Below are 6,769 nucleotides of genomic sequence, written 5' to 3'. Positions count from 1 at the left end.
AGGCTCTGTGCTGACAGCAGTGAGCCTGCTGTGGGGCTTGAATTCACAAACCACGAGATCACGACCTGAGCTGAAGTCCGACGCTCAACTGACTGAGCCACCCTAGTGCCCCATAACTAATGCTTTTAAAAACAATTCTCAGTATGGAAACTTTAGATATGCTAGTGAATAACAGAAGATTGCATTGACATCCAATGAACAAATAAGATGCACAGAATTTTAGAAATTACAGAGAATTTTTATCTTGAATCTATGTTTTGCATTTATAGTTTTATTTAAATGTCTGTATTGGTCTTTAGAACTAAAGGAATCAGGGGCACCTGGGTGGCTCAGTGGGTTAAGCGTCTGACTCTTGATTTCAGCTCAGGTCATGACCCCATACTCGTAGGATCAAGCCCTGTGTCTGGCTCTGTGCTGAGCGTGGAGCCTGCTTAAGATGCCCCCCAACTCCCCGCTTTGTCCCTCTCCCTCTGCTCCTTTCCCTTGCTTATACTCTCTCTCTCTCAAATTAATTAATTAGTTAATTAGAAATAAATAAATAAGATTTGGGTTCTTTTCACAAAATCAATCAACAATATTAAGAGCCTCCACAAATAACAGACAATGATTGAGCTTTATATCATAGGACTCCCCAGGTTGTGCGTAAGTGGCCACCTTCACCTCTATGTCCAAGTTGAAATGCTCTAAGAGCTTCACTGCACAGGCCCAGGTGAAGTTTTTAAATGTTTCCAAAAGTCAGGAGGCAATTTCATTATCCATAGACCTGGCCAGCTTACCGCTCAGTTTTGTTACTGTTCCATTGACACTACACAACTCAGGTCTGACTGGTCCACCAAGATGTTGCCTTGAAATAGCAGTTTCACTCCTAACCCCTCTGCCACCCACTGCTGTTGTTACTGCAGTTAGAATTCCACTCTATCATTCTGAACTGGAAGGAAAGTGTCATTATCTATGACGGGTGAAGGGAGAAGATCTCGTAATAAGGTTCTTCAGGACAGAATTTTCACACGGTGAGTTCTGTGGGTTTTGCCCCCATCCGCTATAGCCAGCTAAGATGTCCTTCAGAGCCTGGACATCAACAAACTCTCTCTCATAGAGACTTTACCATGACAACTCTCCCTGGTCACCATTGTCAGAGTTCTCACTGCCATTATTACTGCTGCTGCTTGAGATATAAGGAGGGACCCTCTGAAGTTACAGTTGAGGATACAATGTATGCCAGGAGTTTCTTCATGGGCCCTATTCCAGTTCTCACCTGCCTGTCACTTCACCCCAGGGCAAAGAGTTTATTACATTTTGTTCAATGTTTATAACGACTCTCCATGGGAAGGGTAGTCCAATAGAAGGTATGATGAAATTACTGAAAAAAGGATCCCATATTGTACTTTGCATCTTCCTCCCCATTACCCTGTGGTACATATTCAAGAGATTGTGCCATATTCTGACTTAATGTGGGAAAATTCCTTTAGAACTAATAGCTTTATACAGATCCAAGATTTGCTTCCAAAATTTTTACATAAAGTGGTCTTTATCTCCTTTCTACTTTTATAGTTCTTTGTTATTTCTGTTCAGTGTGTTCTTTACATCTCATTAATTTTCACAGCTAGTTGCATTCTTCCACTATTAAGAGCTCTCCAACTTTTTTCTTTCCTGTTGTAATTCTTGATACATAGAGCATGAAAAAGACACACATACAAGAGTATGGAATGACCGCGTATATCCAAAGCTGGTATGTTTTACACTATTTCCAACTGTGTACAATAACTGACTGTATTTCATATCATATACTATTGAAACATGAATGGTATAAATAAATAAGTAAATAAATAAATAATAGAGTGCAATCTTAATTTTTTTTCCATTGTTAGCATCCTCTTTGAGAAATTAAATATTTTATGTGTATTATTTTACATAGCTTAAAAATTCTGTAACTTTATCTTTTTGCTTCTTTCCTATAAAAATTTTCTCCCAAAACCAGATGCCATGCTTTCTTTTTCTTTTCTTCTTTAGCTCTTTTCTTCTATTAACATAACTTACACATAACTTAAACATAATATTTGGTCAAATCACTGAATTTTGTGGGTTTTTTTTAAGTTTCATTGCAGTGTCTGTCCATGGTGTGTACCACTCAGATATCCCTTCAAAAGGACCTACTATTTCAGGAAAACTGGGAGTCTCCAACTGTTGTACACCTTCAGATTCTCCATGGGGCTTAAGATGAGGCCAAACTTCATCCACCCTGTTGCCAATGACTGAGCATGTCAAGGGTACGAAAGATGGACTCCTTCTGCCCAGTATTCCACCTCTATAATGAGAAATCATTTTCAGGATCTCTCTGTCAATTTTCTGAGAGTAGTTCTATAACATGAGCCCTTCCTATCTCTGCCTCCTCCTTTCTGTTTCCTTTTTTCCCCCCTGTAGATGTTAGACCTGCATCATGTTGTGAAGGCTCTTTCTACTACTCTTGATCACTCCGTCTTTAACCTCAACAGGATTTTACCACAATAAAGCTTACTTGTGCCTAATTATATCTTGATGTCTTATCAGATGCTGTGAACAGAGAACATTGGTACTGAGACTGGTTTAAGAAAAAAAGCGAAAAGATGGATTGGGGGACTGGTTCTCTTGTTGCCTGGCTAGCAAGGAGAATCCAATCCAAAGAAAAATATGGAACAAAAAATGGTGACCAGTTGCTTAATATTTCACTGGCAGTAGCAGCGAATTGCCTTAGTGGAAGGTAATAACCTTGCTGGTAATGATCCAGTTATTTGAATGATGGGAGTGAAAATGAGGATTAGGATTTGAACAATGTCGTAAGAACAATGGATTTAGATGATTATTCTTAAGTTATACTGATGCATTGCTGAGGGAAAATAGTAAAATGATGGACTCTGAACATGTACGGTGTAACAGTAAAAGACGACTTCATTTTGCATCTCCTGTCACAGAGATAGAAGTACAAAGTTTTGAGAGCCTCTTAGGATTCCAAAAACAACACATTTCACACTTAGTATTACTGTATTGGCCCATATATCAGGAGACTCAAAAGCTCTGAGGCTTGAGTGGGATCTGAATAGGAAAGGACTTCACAGCAGGTCCTGGCTACAATTTAAGCAGCCATTGGCCTGGATCACAGTATCTGGAAGAGTCTATGGAGGTGGAGATTTTAGTGGCGAGGAGATACAAATATAGTGTTTATAGCAAGGTCCAATGAGAAAATCATAATGTAGTTCCTTGGGGCTTGAGTTGAGTCCATGCAAGCTTTACTAGAAAATTATACACATTTCAAGAGATGGCTCTTGGGTGCTATCGAGCCCTGATAGAAAGAGAAGGTTGTCTATGGGACAAAAATTAAACATGTATCCGTCAGAGCTGGTTCTATCAGATGGAGCCAGTCAAAAGTCAGACAGGGCTAGCAGTCTATCAGAAACGGGACATCAGGAACCAACTCAAGAAGGATAAGAGTAAGCAAATGAGCAGATAGCCCAAATTACTCAGATTTTATTCATACCTATCTTCCACCTCGTATCTGTGACCATATGGACTATACCTAGGACTAGCTTCTGGAGGAGGGAAAAGCCCAACTTGATTTATAGATAGGACATCTTGGTGTGTGGATTCAAACACAAATGGGTGGTGGCTATGTTACAACTATTTTCAGGGACTGCACTGAAAGAAAGTAGACAGAGAAAATCTTCCCATAAGTAACTCTGCAAGCACTTGCTGGAAGCAAAAGTAGCCCTGGGCAACACTACGTACAGAGTCTTATACTGTGGCCAATGACCTAGTCAGGTTGTCAGGGTCCTGGAAGGAAGAAAAATTATAATATTAAATGAGTAAGTCTGGCAAGAAGACAGTGGGTGGATATATAGGATATATATAGGACAAAGTGGAATTATTTTTGTATCACACACTAATACCTACCAGAATGCAACCCTTATGGAAGAGGTACTGAAAAACCAAGAAGAAAAATGACTTAGTCCGTAGATGTTACAGATTTTGTCAGTGGCTAACCCCAGAACCAACTCAATGGGTACATAAACAGAGTAGACATAGTAGGAGAAATGGAGACTATCCGTGGCCGAACAATATGTTCTCCTATGTACCCAACCCATGTTGACCATTGTCACCTCCAGGTGTCCTGCCTGCCAGTAACAGAGACCAAAACAGAGCCCCTGATATGTGATTATTTCTCAAGGAAACCAACTGACCACCTGGTGACAAGTTGACTGCATTGGACCCCTTCTGTCTTGGGAGGGCCAACAATACATCACCACTGAATAAGTGTTTTATATTCTTGCCTGCAGAGCCTCATCCTGCACTGCTAACTTGGGGCTAATGGAATTCCTGGTCTATGAGTGTAGAACACCACAGGGCAGTGGGTAGTTCTGATCCATTTCTCAGCCTCTTCCTAGCCAGCTTTAAAATTCACCAAATGCTGACAAAGCGGAAACACTAACAGTGTAGAGTTCGCTTCCATGTGCCTCCCCTCTCTTTAGGATCTTGCCCTTGAAATCTCTGCCACCTTGGCAGCCCTGAACTCAAAGTGTTGTCTTTCCAGCCACTTGATATTTTCAGTTGTTTTGCTGGCTTCTGTGTCCCTTGTATATGGCCCTTTGGCTGTGTTTTCTTCTCATGCAGAGATAAGTGTTGGCAAATGCCCTAAGAAGAAAAGCATCATTTGAAGAATGATGACTAATTTCTCCTCAGTTGCCTTCTCTTTAGAATCACAGCCTCTCTAGTCCTGGTTGTCTTGGCAGCTTCCAAATGCCTTCAAACAGAATATTGTGCTTCTAGGGGCGCCTGGGTGGCTCAGTTGGTTAAGCTTACGACTTCAGCTTGGGTGACGATCTCACGGTTCATGAGTTCAAGCCCAGCGTCAGGCTCTGTGCTGGCAGCTTGCAGCCTGGACCCTGCTTCAGATTCTGTCTATCCGTGTCTGTCTATCTCTCTCTTTATCTCTCTCTCTCTCTCTCTTTCTCCCTCTCTGCCCCTCCTTGGCTTATGCTCTATCTCAAAACTAAATAAACTTAAAAAAAAAAAAAAAAGAATATTGCGGTTCTTTACCAAATGTTCTGATTTTCCTTGGTGTGGGGAGTGCTTACAGTGCTACAAGATACTAATTTCTAGCTAGAAGTAGGATTGCTCTATTTGCACCTAAATAATATCCTAAGGGAAAAAATGTAAAAATTACTGTGGTACAGATTGACCATTTAGAAATGACGTTCATGATTTTTTACAATATCCCTTCATCAATGTTCAAACACCTATTAAACATTTCTTGGAATGATCTTACTTTTTACTTCCATAAAGGAAAAAAACAGGATCACCTGAACACACACACAAGAACGAGAAAAATAAATTCAATAATTAACTTCTTGAACTCATAGTATGTGACAGAAAATGTGTTTCTGAAATTCTGTACATGAAGAAACATCCTCATAATAATATAATTCCCTTAAAAGTATTATCACACATGAAGAAAACTGAAGCACACAAAAGTTAAGAAACTTACCTGAGGTTAGCAAGCTAGTAATTAGTAGAGCCAGCAAATGAATGAAGGTTGTCTGGCTTCAGAGCCCAGTGACTTAATAACTATGTTTATTACAACAGTGCCAATGTTTCAACAATATTACATTTTCGTTAAATCCTATCTCCTGCCAAGAGAGAATGGAAAGTGATAGAACAATGTTAAGACATACTAGAAACTAACTGGTTTTTCTTCTTGATGTATTAAAAAGGATCGAAAAGAGATGGCTCAGTCAGGTAAGCAGCCAACTCTTGGTTCAGCTCAAGTCATGATCTCATGGTTCATGGGATCAAGACTCACATCCACATCCATCACATCCACTGACAGCATGGAAACTGCTTGGGATTCTCTCTCTCCTTCTTTCTCTTCTCCCCTATCCGCATCCTCTCTCTTTCTCTCTCTCTCTATCTCTCAAAATAAATAAATAAACTTAAAAAGAGAGAGGGACTTCTGATAAATTGATTATGTGTTAAGAACTACAGAATACTGACTTTCCACTTTCAATATCTTAGTATCTTTAAGGTTATTAAGGTAAGATGAAAAAATTCTCATCTTTTATGTTTTTCAGAATTACTAGAGTTTCTAATACAAGAAAAAATAAATACAACAATTTTAAATTTATCTGATTGATTTAAGCAAACGACAAAAAATACAAAAGGGGTGTTTTATTTTTATTTTAGTTAAATTGTCTAAGATGTCTATAGCAATAAAATTCAGTAGATAATATATCAGATTTTTCCTAATGATTTTTCAAAGCCCCTATCCTCTCCAAAAACAAAACAAATTATTCCTGTGAGACCATATTGGTTGAGTGCTACTAAATGCTGGTTAAGAACACCAATTAGGTAATATATCTTTAAGAAAAATGTCACCTGACATATTGATTAGTTTTTATTCATTTTCAGTGAAAGCCAATGACTGAAAATCATCTGACTTGAAACAAGTTTTCTCAAAATCATTTATCGTCTCAATTTCTATTACTTCAAAAAAAGTTTTACCCCAACATATCAAGTAATTGTTACTTATACCCATTTCTCTTTTATGTAGAGGCACAATTTTAACCAGATGCACTCACAAGAGCTTGAATAAGTTAAACTATCATTAATTTTGCTTTTGGATAAAACACTTGTATAGTATCATGTGCTTTGTAATCTTGGGGCTGATGTTTTGGATCATTCAAATAATGGGAAAATGCCTGACATATAACTGAATTCCCAAAGCCAAACCTGCTGTCAAACA

The 6,769-nt window shown here is 38.8% G+C and overlaps 1 long non-coding RNA gene across 1 annotated transcript; it reads left to right on the top strand.

Annotated features, from left to right (window-relative positions):
• The first annotated feature begins 1,182 nt into the window (after positions 1-1,182).
• Positions 1,183-2,528, top strand: LOC131506131 (uncharacterized). The gene is made up of 3 exons (XR_009258745.1): positions 1,183-1,346; positions 1,674-1,729; positions 2,095-2,528. It is a non-coding gene; the product is annotated as an uncharacterized LOC131506131 (long non-coding RNA).
• Positions 2,529-6,769: the final 4,241 nt, after the last annotated feature.

The sequence above is a fragment of the Neofelis nebulosa genome, chromosome 3 (genome assembly GCF_028018385.1).
Source record: "Neofelis nebulosa isolate mNeoNeb1 chromosome 3, mNeoNeb1.pri, whole genome shotgun sequence".
In the NCBI taxonomy this organism is placed as follows: Eukaryota; Metazoa; Chordata; class Mammalia; order Carnivora; family Felidae; genus Neofelis; species Neofelis nebulosa.
The sequence above is the reverse complement of the archived record's forward strand: the minus strand, read 5'-3'. Positions and strand labels throughout refer to the sequence as shown.